The sequence below is a fragment of the Antechinus flavipes genome, chromosome 3 (assembly GCF_016432865.1).
Source record: "Antechinus flavipes isolate AdamAnt ecotype Samford, QLD, Australia chromosome 3, AdamAnt_v2, whole genome shotgun sequence".
Lineage (NCBI taxonomy): Eukaryota > Metazoa > Chordata > Mammalia > Dasyuromorphia > Dasyuridae > Antechinus > Antechinus flavipes.
This window is the reverse complement of record NC_067400.1, coordinates 464,926,408-464,942,049: the sequence shown is the minus strand read 5'-3', so window position 1 is coordinate 464,942,049 and position 15,642 is coordinate 464,926,408. Positions and strand designations below refer to the sequence as shown.

Sequence of the window (15,642 nt, the reverse complement as noted above, 5' to 3'; positions counted from 1 at the left end):
CTAAATGACATCCCAGGTCTCCAGATCCTTGTACACCTAACAGCAGCCAGGTAAACATGAGTCAACAGCATGACAATCGTGGGAACTATTCACAGCAACAGTATCCATGAGGAAGATTAAAATCCTCACTATATTCTGCCCAAATTTAGACCAAACACAGAATCCATTAGAGGGACCACACTATAAAAGAGACATTGATGAACTGACCAGGATGATGGTAAGAAGTCAAATGATCACATACAAGGATCATTACAGTTTTGTTTTTTATTGTTGGGTTTGAGTGAAAAGAGATCTTTGTCTTGAAGAAGAGAGTAGAAGGAAGGTACATTTTAGATGTTTTCAAATATTTAAAGGAGGACTGACCTATGGTTTGCCTCAAGAGTGCAGAACTAAGAGAAATAGGTAGGATTTACAGGAAGGCAGATTTAGGGTTTGATGCAAATAAAAACTATCATAATGGCTCACCTATGGGATTAGGTGCTAAATTATCCATTATTTGAGGTTTTCAAGTGAAAGCTGGATGACTACTTTTTGGTATTTGAATTCATATTGAGATATAGAAAATATTGAAATTGAACTAAATTGAAAAAATTGAAAAAAATCAGTCATATTCAGGTTAGGGATGAGGGATCTCCAAGATCCCCCATACACTGAGATTCTGCAAAATTCAAGTCTGCTAGCTACCTGTTTATTTTCACATCTCCCTCTGATGGCCTTTAACAATGTTTTCTATGATAAAATGAATGCATTTCTCAGTATATCATTTCATCATAATTTCATTCAAAGTAATTCACAGACTTAAGATTTGCAAGATCCTTATAGATCAAGTCTAGCTCCCACATTTTGCAGATGAGGAAACTGACATCCAGAGGGCTTAAATGTTCCCAGAGCTGATGTTTAAGAGTTGCTCTTTCTATTAATCTGCCCCACCTCATTTGTACCAAGTAAACTTCAGATGAAATGGGAAGTTATTTTGATTTTTTTTAGCCTACCTACATTTTCCTAAAAATATTTCAAAGAAGTCTGAAGCTACTTTAAGCTACTGTTGTAACTAGTACTTTTGCTTTTTTTTTTTTTTTTACTGCATCAATTCAGGATTGTAAATTTTTTTCTTTTTTAGTCATATGGGAATGGGATGAAAGGAAATCAAAGTTCCTGGGACTTTGTTCTTTTAATTAAGCTTAACAGTTCTAAAGGGAAGATGCTGAAATCTGCTTTTGAGCCAAGCCAACCTGAAGTTCCCAATGAAGAGGCAAATTCAGAAAGAGCTTAAGACAGTAAACACTGATGAGAGGTAAAGAAGACCTAGTTTTAGCTTTACCACTTACTGTCCATGTGACTTTGGACAAATCATTTCTCTTCAGTTTCATTTATGAAATGGGGAAAAGAATACCCAACTGTCATTCTTCACAGAGCAGCTTGTGAGATACAAATGGGATAACATAAAAACACTAAAATTATAAAAAACACTATAAAAATATAAGGTATTTATTGTTGGTGGAATTGTGAATACATCCAGCCATTCTGGAGAATAATTTGGAACTATGCTCAGAAAGTTATCAAACTGTGCATACCCTTTGATCCAGCAGTATTACTACTGGGCTTATATCCCAAAGAGATATTAAAGAAGGGAAAGGGACCTGTATGTGCAAGAATGTCTGTGGCAGCCCTCTTTGTAGTGGCCAGAAACTGGAAACTGAGTGGATGCCCATCAATTGGAAAATGGCTGAATAAATTATGGTATATGAATGTTATGTAATATTATTGTTTAGTAAGAAATGACCAGCAGGAAGATTTCAGAAAGGCCTGGAGAGACTTACATGAACTGATGCTGAGTGAAATGAGCAGGACCAGGAGATCATTTTATACTTTAACAACAATACTATATTATGATCAATTCTGATGGATGTGGTCCTCTTCAACAATGAGATGAACCAAATCAGTTCCAATAGAGTAGTAATGAACTGAACCAGCTACACCCAGTGAAAGAACTCTGGGAAATGAGTATGAATCACTACATAGAATTCCCAAACCCTCTATTTTTGTCCGCCTACATTTTTGATTTCCTTCACAGGTTAATTGTACACTATTTCAAAGTCCAATTTTTTTTGTACAGCAAAATAACTGTATGGATATGTATACATATATTGTAGTTAACTTATACTTTAACATATTTAACATATATTGGTCAACCTGCCTTCTGGGGGAGGGGGTGTGGGAAGGAGGGGAAAAATTGAAATAAAATGTTTTGCAGTTGTGAATGCTGAAAAATTACCCATGCATATATCTTGTAAATAAAAGCTATAATAATTTAAAAAAAAAAAAAAAGGTATTGTTGTTAGCCTTCTGGTTTTCCTTAAGTCCCAGCTAAAATCCCAACTTCTAAAGGAAGCCTTTACCAATCTTTCTTAATTTTAGTGCCTTCTTTCTATTTATTCTATGTGAAACCTATCTGTACTAATTTATTTGCAGGTTGTCTCCACTAATAGATTGTGAGTTCATCACAATCTATTAGTGGAGACAACCTGCAAATAAATTAGAGAATTTAGAGAACATAGAGAACAGGGGCTGTCTTGCCTTTTTTGTATCAACAGAGCTTAATACCTGTATCATACCCATAGTAGATACTTAATAAATGCTTATTAGCTGATTAATTGATAGAGATATGAATTGATCCAATTATTCTGGCAAGTAACTTGGAATTATGCAAAGAAAGCAATTAGAATGGCCTTTCAGTTTGACTTGGGTAATTCCATGGGTAAGGTAGGAGTTCAAATGTAGAAAGAAAACTCCCCTAAACACCAAAATAGTGATGGTCACATTATACATATGTGTGTGCATGTGTGTGAATTCATGCATACGTACAAAAAAAATTGAAAACAGATGTCCATCCATTAGAATGACTAAACAAATTAAGGTTCATTTAAGTAATAGACCACTACTGAATTATAAGAAATTATTCCTATAAAAAATTCAGAAAAGCACAGCAGAACCTGAAAAACATATATAATGGCTTCAACAATCAATCAATATTTATTGTGTCTACCATGAGCCAAATACTGTTAAAGTGCTGGGATACAAAAAGAGATAAAAAAGACCAAAGACCTGACTTCAAAGAGCTTACAATCTAATCATTAAGACAACATACATTTACCTACAAGTCAAGCTATATAAAGGATAATGGAAAGAACAAACCCAAAAACATAAATACAGTAATCATAGTGACTAGCTTGTCATCGAAAATGAGAATGTAATGGATGGAATATTATGATGCTGTAAAAGGACAAATATGATGTATATTAAAAAGCATGGAAAGATTTCCATGAACTGATGTAGAGGGATATAAACAGAGGCAAAAAAACAAAATATACAATGTCATCAAACACATAAATGGGGAAAGAAAAGACCACAAAAATTATCAGAAGTGAATGTTGTGATCTTTGGGCCAAATTTTATTTATAACCTGCTGGGCTCATTAATAAAATTATTGAATTACCCAGAGACTGAATCTCTCAAACCCTTTTAAAGGATATGGTAACCAGGAAGGGACTATAGAGGAAAAAGAGACAGATCTGGCAAAAATATCTCCCAGGAAACACACCATTCTCATTGGCAGTTTTCATGGTAAGATTTCTTCACCTAAAGAGAAACCCTTTGCTGAGGATCTATAAATTAAGATCGACTCTCCTCAACTTCAAACCTCTAATTCAATCATTTCTGGATTCTAAAAAATGGAAAGAAGCAACACAAAAAGGAGTTTTCTGTGACTCTGCCATGCTTAAATGGGCTTCAAGAGAAACATCATCAGTCAGCAGCTCGACGGAAGTAACAGCTGAGACCTAAGGCTAATGAATATCTGTCCCTGAGAACAGGATCAATTTTGCAGGAAATTTTTATCAGATAAGAGAATTTTTACAAGTGATTTGAGCTGGAGAACTGCTCTGAGACCATACCCAAACCACAGGACATCAGACATATTTCCAGAGGAACAGATAGACACATCTCTGAATTTTATTTTGCTGTTTACTCTTTTCTTTTGTGTTTTATCTATAAGGTCTACTTATCAAGGTAATTGATGTCTTTGATTTTTGTCAAAATGTTATCAAAGGGAATTGCTTCCTTTGATTTTTATCAAAGCATTGTCCATCTTTTTCCTTTTCCTCTCATGTTCTATCCTCTCATAACTTCCATAATTAGAAACCCTTGAAGTATCTGTCATCTCAGTTAGTGATTCATTGAAGAACTCATGCCTCTCAAGAATCAAATGTTAGAAATCAATATTAATAACCAATATCTTGGGAAAGATTAAGAGCTCCTCCACCTTCTTACAAAAGTCCTGACTTTTAAGTCTCGTTTTTCTTGAAGGACTTTACTGATAATGAGATTGCATTGATGCTCCTAGATCATGATCACTCATCTAACCTTGCAAAGGATTTCATTTGATACCTTAAAGCTGTAGGTGGTCTGGCATAGAAATACTTTCCTTTCCCAAAAGATATTCAGCTCTTCCACTGTAATATAGTCTGACCTCCAAAATTATATCAGCCAATTAAATTTGGTTGCTGTTTGATGAACTCTATTGAAAGGTATATAAACTGTGAGTCTGCCACCACTGTTGTCCAACAGAAATGGCCAAACGACCATCCTCTTATTAATAACTTGCTGGCCTTACTAATAAAATGACTAAATTACTCAAAAGCTATATATCTTGAACCTTTTTAAATTCACATAGGCATATGTCTATAGATGATTAGGGAAAAAGAAAAAGAACTTATAAGAACTAAAGTATTTATAGCTGCTCTCTTTGGTGACAGTAAATTAAAGAATTAGAAATTGCAGTGTCCAACTCTTTATGATTCCATTTGGGGTTTTCTTGGAAAATTAAGTAAAACTGATTTACCATGTTATAGATGAGGAAACAGACAAATAGTGGGGTGACTTGCCAGGGTCACATAGCTAGTAAATGTCTGAGTATACATTTTAACTCAACAAGAGTAGTCTTCCTCACTCCTGGCCCACCACTCTATCCATCAGGCCCCTAACTGCTGTCTAAGGTAACTCTACCCTATTCCTTTACAATGACCAAAAGTTCACAAGTTGTGCTACATAGTCCTTGTTTTCAGATTTTTTCAATATTTTGATGGGTTCTTGTTATTTTTTTTTCCTCTTTTCCTTTTTTTTCTTTAAAAACATTATTTTTTACATGGAATAGCTTTCTGATAGGTAGAGATAACTGGGAGAAATTTAGGTGAAATAGATATCCATAAAAAGTTAAGTTATAAGGATGATACAAAACAAACTATGTAACAAATTAAAATAAAAAACAAAAATAATAAAGTTTTTGTTAATTAACAATTTTTAAATATGAGGTAAGACATTTTTATACATGTGCATGCTGAATCTTCCAGGAGGTTAGCAGCTGTTGCAACTTTTTTTTTTTTGTATTTGCATCTCCATTGCTTAGAACATACAAGGAAATTAAAGCTTGCTGATTGAACCATTAAAGTACTAGGTAAGTTAGGAAGAACTCAAGCATTCAAGTCTAGGAATAAGATCAGGATAAACCTGACTCATAATGATAAATTAATGACTAATGAAAATGGTACCAAACTACATAAGTGATTCCTTAAAAAGTTAATACAAATTATCCTCTTTAAATTCAATGTCTGAATACTCTCTCTCTCTCTCTCTCTCTCTCTCTCTCTCTCAACAGAAATAGAAACAAAAAATGGAGGAAGAAAAAAAGAAAAATTCCGACGTAAATGTCTGGCAAAACTTGCCTCTGCCACAACCTCTCCTGTTCAAACCATAGTGTTGTAACAAAAGTTCCTGATAGCAATATAACCAAAATGTGAGGTTCATTCTTTTTTAAGGGAAAATATATTTTATTCAACTTGAAACTATAAACTTAATACAAAGGCAATAATATCACAAGGTTATAATAAACAAACCTCATACAGACTTATAGGCAAAAACAAGATATCTACTCATCCATCAGTCATGTTTAGGTATTTAATTCTGTTAGTACAATTGTTTTTTTTTTTCTTTTTTTTGCAAAACAATTGGGGTTAAGTAACTTGCCCAGGGTCACACAGCTAAGAAGTGTTAAGTGTCTGAGACCAAATTTGAATTCAGGTCCTCCTGATTTCTGGAGTAGTGCTATATCCACTGCTTCATCTAAGCTGCCCCCAAATATAGTTGTTTCTTTAGAAAAAACTATGAAAATCAGAAAAGAAACAATGGGCAATACAATAGTAAATGGCATGGTAAAATTCTCTACTCCAAAATCTACTGTTAAACTATAAAGACAGAAAGCTCTGATATTAAATATACAAGTCTTGATGATTGTCGTCACCATTTAACACAAGGAAATTCCAGAAAGCTGGATTATTTCACAATGAAGTAACTCTTTTAAGATAGCTTGGAATTTTGTAGCAGAATCTTCAAATGTAACACAAAAATTCCATTTATAAAAATTAACCAATACAGGTAGGAGTGAGACAACATTCATGTGTAGATGTCTATATTTATACGTGGGTTAAGTGCTGAGTGAATATGTCCCAAACAGATTCCAAAACAGACTTCTTGGCTCTCTATTAAAACCTTTCTCTAATATGGAGGGTGGAGGAATGAGGTGCATTACACTGTTTTAGCTCAACTACCTCCTTTTACCATAATCTTGTAGGAAATGTACATACTTTGGACTAAAAAAACACCACAGATTTTTTTTTTAATGTTTAAAAACAGTTAAGTAGAAAACAACTATTTTTTCAAAATAGTAAGCTGCACTCATGCCTGTCTGCCTGCTTGGAAAGAGCACAAATTTCATTGGTTTCATAAAGAATAGAGAATAGTTTCTCAGCTACAAACTTTGTGTGCTAACCTTTTGGCTTGGAGACAATTTATTTAATGTCCAAATTACAAACTCTTGAAAGGATTTACAATAGGAATGCAATAAGTCATACTAAGATTAGTGAATAAAAACAAAACATTCTGACACACTTTATCATCTTAATAAATGAGGTTAAGGATGAGAAAATTTTTCCAAAAGGAATTTCTAAAATCTTATCCTTTCCAAAGCATTTGGGATATGTACTTTTTTTTTTAAGTGGGTGCTGGGTTATCAAGGAACAAAACATAATCAAACCACTGGCCAATAATTCTAAAATTTTACATTTCTTTGAATGACATCACCAATTAGTTTAAAACACACTTAAAGGGTAATGGCAAAATACCACAGGTTATAAAGTATGAAACAGCTCACTAGAAATGAAAATCATTTTTCACTTCTGACTCCAGACATAAATGGCAAACTCACTATTTAAGAATATAAATGTCTGTTCTTGGTCCCAAGAACTCAATACATTTGTAGTATTTTAAGTATGCTCTGTAACTTGAATTTATCAAAACTCCCTCCCAATCTTTGATCCAGCAGGGCAAATTGTAAAGAATTTTCCTTTAAACATATAGTAATCAAAATGCTAAATACAAAAGAAAAAAAAAGATGCCTAATTACTATGATACTATTATATCAAGCCCCAATGTGGCATGGCATTACATAAGCCATTAAGTTATTGGATATTACTCAAGTGAAAAATGAGTAAAGAAGCTCACAATCTAAATGGAAAACTAAAATAGAATTTCAACCTCTTAAAAATCTCTTCTGATGACTGACTATGGCATGGAAGAGAGCCTAAGGTACATCTAAGAGGTTAGATTTCCATTAATCCAATAAAACAGGTTTCCATTAGATACCACAAAATGGATAAAGGCTACAAATATCATCCCTGCAATAGACTGTTCAACAATCTAAGTATGGGAAAGGCTCTAGACCAAAACAGTTGGCTTCTCCCCACCCCCCAATTTATGGCAACTCATGAAACCAACCCCAAGGAGTAGAGGAGGTATTGTGGTTTGAGAAAGTGGATGGGGTATCCACAGTGATCAAGACAGATATTTTCAAATACTGAAAGCGCCATGTATGTATCTCATATTTTTACCCAAATATTCCTAATGCCATGTGAATACAATATAACCTTATTATAATACTGTCCCTGGGATCTGAGTTAGAATCATAGATGAATTCTATAGCATATAGCTGTTTTAAATATATATATATATGTGTTTATGTATATCATAATTAGACTTCAGATATTTTTAGTGTAAAAACACTTGAAAACCTGAGCCAATTTTTTTTTAACGACTATAGTTGTTTGAATAAGTGATTAGGCTGTTTCAAGGATACAGAACTTACTGTTACAGACTAAGATGAAGGAAAGAAAGGTAAACAGCAGGGATGATAATTTCTCTCACTAAAAAAGAGGAGCCTATTATGAAATAAAGTCCATAAAATAGGATTTTAGTTATTCAGTAGAGATCCTTGGAATAACTGATCCAGAGTAATGCCTTTTTAAAAAATTTTTATTTTCTTTGCTGAGACAATTGAGTTTAAGTGACTTGCCCAGGGTCACACAGCTAGGAAGTGTTATGTGTCTGAGGGCACATTTGAACTCAGGTCCTCCTTGACTTCAGGGCTGGTACTCTATCCACTGCGCCACCTAGCTGCCCCCAGAGTAATGCCTTTTAAAACAGATTCCTCCCCATCCTATACCAGGCAAACTGACTAAGAAGGCAAAAACAATTACAGCTAGAGATAGAGATCAGTGGAAAGACAGGAAAACTAATAATACTGTTGGTGAAGCTCTGAATTAGTCAACAAAAATTCTGGCTATTAATTTGGAATCATACAGGAACAGTGCCTCAATTGTCCATTCCCTCTGACCCAGGAGGCCAAAGATAGAAACAAAAGGTAAACACAACCCTAAATAATGTTAGGAGCATTCTTTGTGGTAGCAAAGCTCTAAAAATAAAGTGGATATCCATCATCTAGGAAATGGCTGTATATGAATGTAAAGGACCATAAAGTCTGGTGGAGTAAGAAATGATGAATACAAGGAATTCAGAAAAATATGGAAGAAAATATGTATGAACTGACAGAATAATCCAAGAGCTGAGAATCACAACACAACTCTAATCATGTTTTTAAAAAAAAAAAAAAACCCTAAAACAAAACCGAACTCTTGAGTAACTGGAAAATCAATGACAATCAGGAGTAGAGAGATAATGAGAAGTCCCTGGCTTTCATAGTGGAAAGGTATGGTTCTACTAGAATAAAATACTGTGTAGATTTTAGAGGTTTTGGTTTAATTGTTTTCTTTTATAACAAAAGAGGGTTCAATATGAAGGAGACAATTTTGACAGTATTTCCAGAAAGTACCATAATATAAGAATTAAACTCATCAATAAACCTTAAAAAATTTTTTAAGGACTAATCCTTAGAAGGCAGAGAGCCAATATTCAAACAGAGGTGTAGTTCCATTGTTTTGCAATGGAACCTAATGCTTGACCTTTCATTTTATTAAAATGCCTATTATTCAGTTAATGACTGAACCCCACATTTATTTTATATTATTCTTGTTTTTGTTATGTATAGATATATTATACCTAATAAATCATTGTATACTTGAAGATTTTTACTGAGAGACATAAAAATAGTTGCAATTGATACACATCTGCAAAATAACATTTTTATATCTTCCCATAAATAAGTTTTAATATGCTATATTATATGTATCAAATGACTAGCAAATAAAGGATTATAGAGTAATTAATTCTAAAAAGCAATTGCCACCAGGTAAGTTCACTTGTGTTGGATAGTTTTGAGTACCATTGGTGGGGAGCACATACAAAGTTTTATTCAAAATGTCAATGTTTTTTGAGTTCACTGATAAGGATACTTCTTCCTATGCAGGCAGTTAAATGCAGCATCATATTGAGCAGATTCCTGGATGTAGGAAGCCTTGAGTTCAAATTAGTGCTTGTAGTTAACTATCCAGGTACTATGGTCAGGTCATTAAACTTTGGTTTTCTCAATTGTAAAAAGGATAATGATAGTACTTATCTCCTAAAGGTGTTTTGAGGAACAAATGAGATATTTGTGAAGTATTTAATTTGCACTATACCTGGCACATAGTGATTAATAAACATTTCCTTCCTTCTACCTATGTAGATTACAACTGCTCTCTGCTTTAGGAACACTCTTCAACAGTAGAAAGTCTGCTTCCCCTCCTCCCCTCAAAAAGCAAAAACATCATTTGTTTGGAGCTTCTTCATAGTTCCAGGGGCTGGCGTATAGGGGACAATTTATTGCTCACTTCCAGCCTTCCCAATTGAGTAATAACTGCCAGAATTTTACTCTATTAGCAGTCTTAAAGAGAAAAGCAGTAAAACACAATGGCACAAAAGGCAGCTAGGTGGCACAATGGAATAGATGATCTCAGACTATACTAGCTATGTGACCCTGGACAAGTCACTTAACTGGGTCAAGCATTGACTTTGACATTAAATGTATGACAATAACCAAATTTTTTAATGTTCCTGGGCTTCAGTTCCCCCATTTGTAAATGAAATTGGAATAGCATATGAAAGAACCTGGCTTCATCTCCAAGCTAGAGAAAGGCATTAGAATTGAAATAGAGGAAAATAGTAAAAAACAAATTCAGTCTTCATTTTAAAATCTTAACCAACTTTTATTTTCAATATTTGCTATTTTGGGGGGCTTTGATTTGATTACAAGACAATAATTGTCTTGTAAGTAATATTTATTATCTTGTAAAGTATTTTATATGCAAAAGATCATTTTAGTTCACTTGGGTAGATAGATCCCTGAGCGATATGGGGCCTAAAATAACTTAAATCTCTCTGTAAAAGCAATACTATGGGCAAAGTGGAAATATTTCTCTTTGACAATTTTCAAGAAAGTAACAGCTGGAAAAAAATGTTGAAGGAATATTACTGTGAAGTTTTATTGTTAAATAATTGTAAAATCACTTCTTAAAACTAGCTTATATAACGATAATTTGGTATTTTGGAGGGAGAACTAGGAAAACAAAAGTTCAAGCCAGCTTCTGATTCCTATAAAATGTTACCTTAGGCAAATCATTTAACCTCTCAGTGCCTTATAGAAGTTTTCTAGAACTGGTTTCAGAGAAAGTGCAGACCTGCCCTGATAGAGGGAATTTCCTCATGGGAGTTTCTTATATCAATAAAATCTCATGTCCAGTCTCCATCTCTTGTTTAAGCTCTCTAAACCTTTTCTCAATTTACTGTGTTATGCTGGGAACCTATCAACATTTTTGGGATTTCAGATTTGTGGGAAGACATAAGTAATTAAATAGTGCCTTAAATGATAAGACTGCTTTAAATCATGACATTTTACCCCATAAGCTTTGACTCCTCAATGCTCCATAAAAGACTTGGTTAGAGAGAGAGAGAGAGCGAGAAAGAGAGAGAGAGAGAGGGGGAGAGAGAGAGAGAGAGAGAGAGAGAGAGAGAGAGAGAGAGAGAGAGAGAGAGAGAGAGTGTGTCTCTAAGGTCCCTACTAGTTCCAAGTTTCTAAGATCCTACTAATTAACCTGAATAGTTCCATATATTATTATCAAAGACACAATTTCAAAATTACCTGAGTTTCTGACTCTTCTTGATTAAATGCTTAGAGAATTCTTTTCAAAAGAATACTCATATATTCATTAAGCAGAATTCTCTATGTAACTGGAGCTAATTAGACCAAGTTTTATGAGGTCAACTCAAACTGTCATGTAAATTTAAAAGGCCCTTTTCTGAACAGTTCATTTCTGCTGAATTTGGAAGTTCTAATTTAGTGATACATTTGAATTACAATAGGCATTGTGAAACAAACTAAAAAGGTCGGAAGTAGCTCATTCCTGGTAGCTCTCCAAGAATGAATGGCTCTCAAGCAGAGTTTAGAGAATCCAACCTGCAGCTATTTATCCTGAAATAAGTATTAAAATCTTCTAGGTATAATCTTTCTGAAAGTAAACAATTAACTACCCTCTTCTTAATTTGCTTCATATTATTCATTAATCTCAAATTTTTTGAATTTGCAGGGTATTAGAGATCCAAACAGAATTTTGGAATCAAATTTCTACTTCATTCTGGCTACCTTAAAAGTATTCACAAAGCTTGCTTTAAAAATAAGCAAAATCATGAAAGATTATTTCTGAAAAAATTTAATTTGCATTTCTACTTATATGTATTAATAACATTCTCTATAAATATTATGTTCTCTGGCTTAGTGCTGTTTACAAAGCACAGGTCACTATATACCTTACAAATGAACACTTTAGCTTGCCCTAAATGTGTCGTCGTTTCTCCCCCCTCCCCCCAACCCCCGCCATCCCCCACTCCCATAATGTATCAGCTATTGCCCTTATGTTTTCTTCACACAAAGTAACTCCTAAAGATATACCTTGATGTCTTCTTACAAAACATCTCGTATACAGAGCTTTTAATAGCATTAGTTTTCACTTCACCGCAGGGAATATATAGGTGGTATTTACCAGCTCAAGGTCACATGGTGAGTCGGGACTATTTCCTCCTAGGAGGTTACTCCAACCAACACACCATGCTGTCTCCATACCAACAAGACATACAGACTTATTCTGATTCAGGAATACTGAGCATACAGAATACAGTATACAGAAAACCTGGGAAGAATCAAACACCAAAGGCTTTCCAGCCAAGTTCTCCAAACTTCTGACAATCTGGTTCCAAAGGCTGCATTTTTTTCCCCAGGGGAAGTTGCATGTCCCTATTTCCAAAGACAGGTAAATAGAAGATAATATTCAAACAAACCCCCCAAAAAGTAAAGGCTACACAGCGGATACTTTCCTCAGTGGTCAAGGGAAATAAATGCTCCGGGTTAGTGCGAGCGCGTGGCATTTGGAAGTTAAGAAAGTCAAGTCCCAGAAAAGTCAGCTAAACTAGGACACAGGGAAGACATGTTATGCAATTGCCACCAGAATTACCGCGGCGAAAGTGTTCTCGAAACTTGAGTTTGGTGAAAATAGCGAGACAAACTTATCAAGGAGAAAGAACCAGGGGAGGGAAACTTACAGAGGAAAAAGCCTGGGAGAGAGCCTGGATTTAAACCCAAGGGTATTGAGGCCTGCGTGGGACATCCCGGCCAGTGACGTGCAGCTGCCCCGGAGCCGGGCCCAACTGAGCCAAGCAGAACCGAGTGGTCAGGAGTCCCGAGGGCCCTCAGTGCCCCAGCGGAATCTGAGTATCCAAACCCAGGGGGTATTCTGATGGAAAAGTCCAGTTTCACATCCCTAGGTCCTCTCGTTCACTCCTCCCCTCAGGAGAGAGGCATCTCCCCACCCCCGCCCAGGGAGGACACGGTCTCCGGACTCCTCCAGCCTCCAGCTGGTAGAAAAGGATGATCCTGCCCCTTCTTCACATACCATAGAAAAGCCATTCCCGGGACCCACAACAAAGAGGCGCTCCCGATGCTTCGCCGGGCCGCGGCTCCTCCAGTGCCCGGACAAAGTCCCCGCGGCCCCTGCCCTGCCAACTTGTCCCAAACTTAGTTTGCGCTGCAGCGGAGGCGGCGGGGACAGTGGAGACGGAGTTTTGAGAACTCCGAGACATCTCTCCACGGGGCAAACTCACCCCATTGCAGGATGCCCCTAGACCGTCCTCACCCGGATCCGACATAGCGTCGGGTGGGAGCGATCTCTCTCAAGTGAGAAGAACTGGGGCGGACAAGGGGAGAACTTCCCTTCGGCCCCTAACTCCTCCGCCCCAGAGTGGCGGCGGCCGCAGTCTTTGGCCGGAGCCGGCCGCACGCGGCGGAGCGTCGCCTCCCGACGGTCCGGAGCTTCCCGGGGCGGAGGTGAGGGACTGTAAGGAGAAAGCGAGGGAGTACCCTGAGCTCGGCCGCCCCGGGACAAACTTTCCGTAACTGCACCCCTTCCCGCCCCTTACCATACACACACACACACACACACACACACACACACACACACAGGCACGCACGCACCCCCACACTCCGCACCCAGCGCCTACTCACCTCCGGAGACGGGTGGGGTCTAGGGGCAGCGGGGGCCGCTGACCAGCGGCTCCTCGATGGCCTCTCGTGCGGAGCAGCCGTGCACTGGCGGCTCGGGCCGCTGCTGGCCCCTCAGGGAGGAGGGTGCCCCGGGTGGAGGCGGCAGCAGGGCAAGAGCGGTGGTCGGCGGCGGCGGAGGCTGCTGCTGCGGCGGCGGCGGCTGCTCCATCTTCCCCGGGCGCTCACGCCGCTGTTCCAACGCGCAGACCCAAGTGGGACATTCGCTACATTGTTGGCATTCCACGAGCGTCACGTGACCCCGCCTCCCGCGTCATTCTCCGCCCGCATACCAGGCCGGGCGGGGCGGCTGCCGCCGGAGCCGCCGCTGTCGGTCCCGTCGCCGCTCCTAACTCCACAGCCTGCAACTTGGCCAGTCCCCTCCCAGTCCCCCGTCACCCAACCTGGGCTCCATCTCTGCCCCTGCCAGTGCTCTGATTCTGTACTTTTTGTGGCTATTTCTGCATTTCTGCCATCCCCCCCCCCCCAACTTCAGCCCTGCTCAACTGTACTCCCTTATAAAAGTTTGTGGCCCCACAGGCCCGTGCAGCCGCTGGCTTCTTTAAGGATCTCCTCGGGCTTGCCGAGGCGTGGACCCACTGGCCTGGAAGGGAAAGCGAGTCGCCCACCAAGCAGCTGGCAGTCATCAGAAATATGGCGTAAGAAAAGGGACCCCTCCTAATTCCTTAAAGGATCCATGAGACCATGCAAAGAACGAAGGATACGTCTCTGCAAAGCGAAATTTAGTCCTATCCAGTCCCACTTGATCTCGTATATTTTGTTTAAATAACTGCAGTACAATGCACAAAACAGTATGCTTTCTGCTGGCAGTATTGAGTTTGACTTTTTTTTTTGTACTTTGCACAGTGCTGCGTTAGCACTTTGAGACTATGTACTTTGTAGCAAATGAAAATGAAGCGATTGTGCAGGAAAACTGGGTGTGGAGAGCCGACTGGAAGTCAGATCTAGAATCTATTCCTGGATCTTCCATTATGTCCAGTTGAACAAATTATTTAGCCTCTCTACATAATGTCCTATTTTAAAACCGGTAATATATGTTCTTCACGAATTTGATAGATATTTTGACTATTTATTAACTTTCAAAATCTAAGTTACAAAGGAGTTGTCATTCTGAGTTGTGGAGGGGGAGGGGGACAGCACTAACACGAATTAAATATAATGTTAACTTACTCCTCCATCTATTAACGTAGGACTTAGTGTCCACATTGAGTATTAGCAGAAAATTGAGGTGAAGTTTGATTTAACAATAAATAACTATTTTTTGAATCATTTAAAGTCCCTGGGGAATAATAGTAATAATAAAATTAGTCATTGTTCAGGATTATTTCAACACTCTCCTTCATTTGCCTTTCTACCTCAATTGTCAAAATTATACTCTTTCATCAGATTATTCCAGTTACCTTGACCTGTAATTCCCTGTATTTCTATTGTACTGAGAATATAGTTAGAAAACTATGGTATTTGGATCTTTCTCGGTGCTTACCAAGAAATATGTTTTAAGCACTTACTGTATATCCTCACATTCTGTTAAACAGTGATAATAGAGAAGAAGGTGGAGAAATGGATGGGGAGGCTTCCTAGGCCTTAGAAAAAGGTCTATGCTGAATACCCAGATATAAAAAGAAAAGAATCTAACATCCCAGCCCCTGGTG

The 15,642-nt window shown here is 37.6% G+C and overlaps 1 protein-coding gene across 1 annotated transcript in view; it reads right to left on the bottom strand.

Annotated features, from left to right (window-relative positions):
• LATS2 (large tumor suppressor kinase 2) overlaps positions 1–14,031 on the bottom strand; it is a 78,336-nt gene extending 64,305 nt beyond the window's left edge. Inside the window, exon 1 of the mRNA XM_051986587.1 lies at positions 13,934–14,031. The gene's annotated coding sequence lies outside the window, so the exon portion shown is untranslated. The remainder of the gene's footprint in view (positions 1–13,933) is intronic.
• Between the last annotated feature and the right edge of the window lie 1,611 nt (positions 14,032–15,642).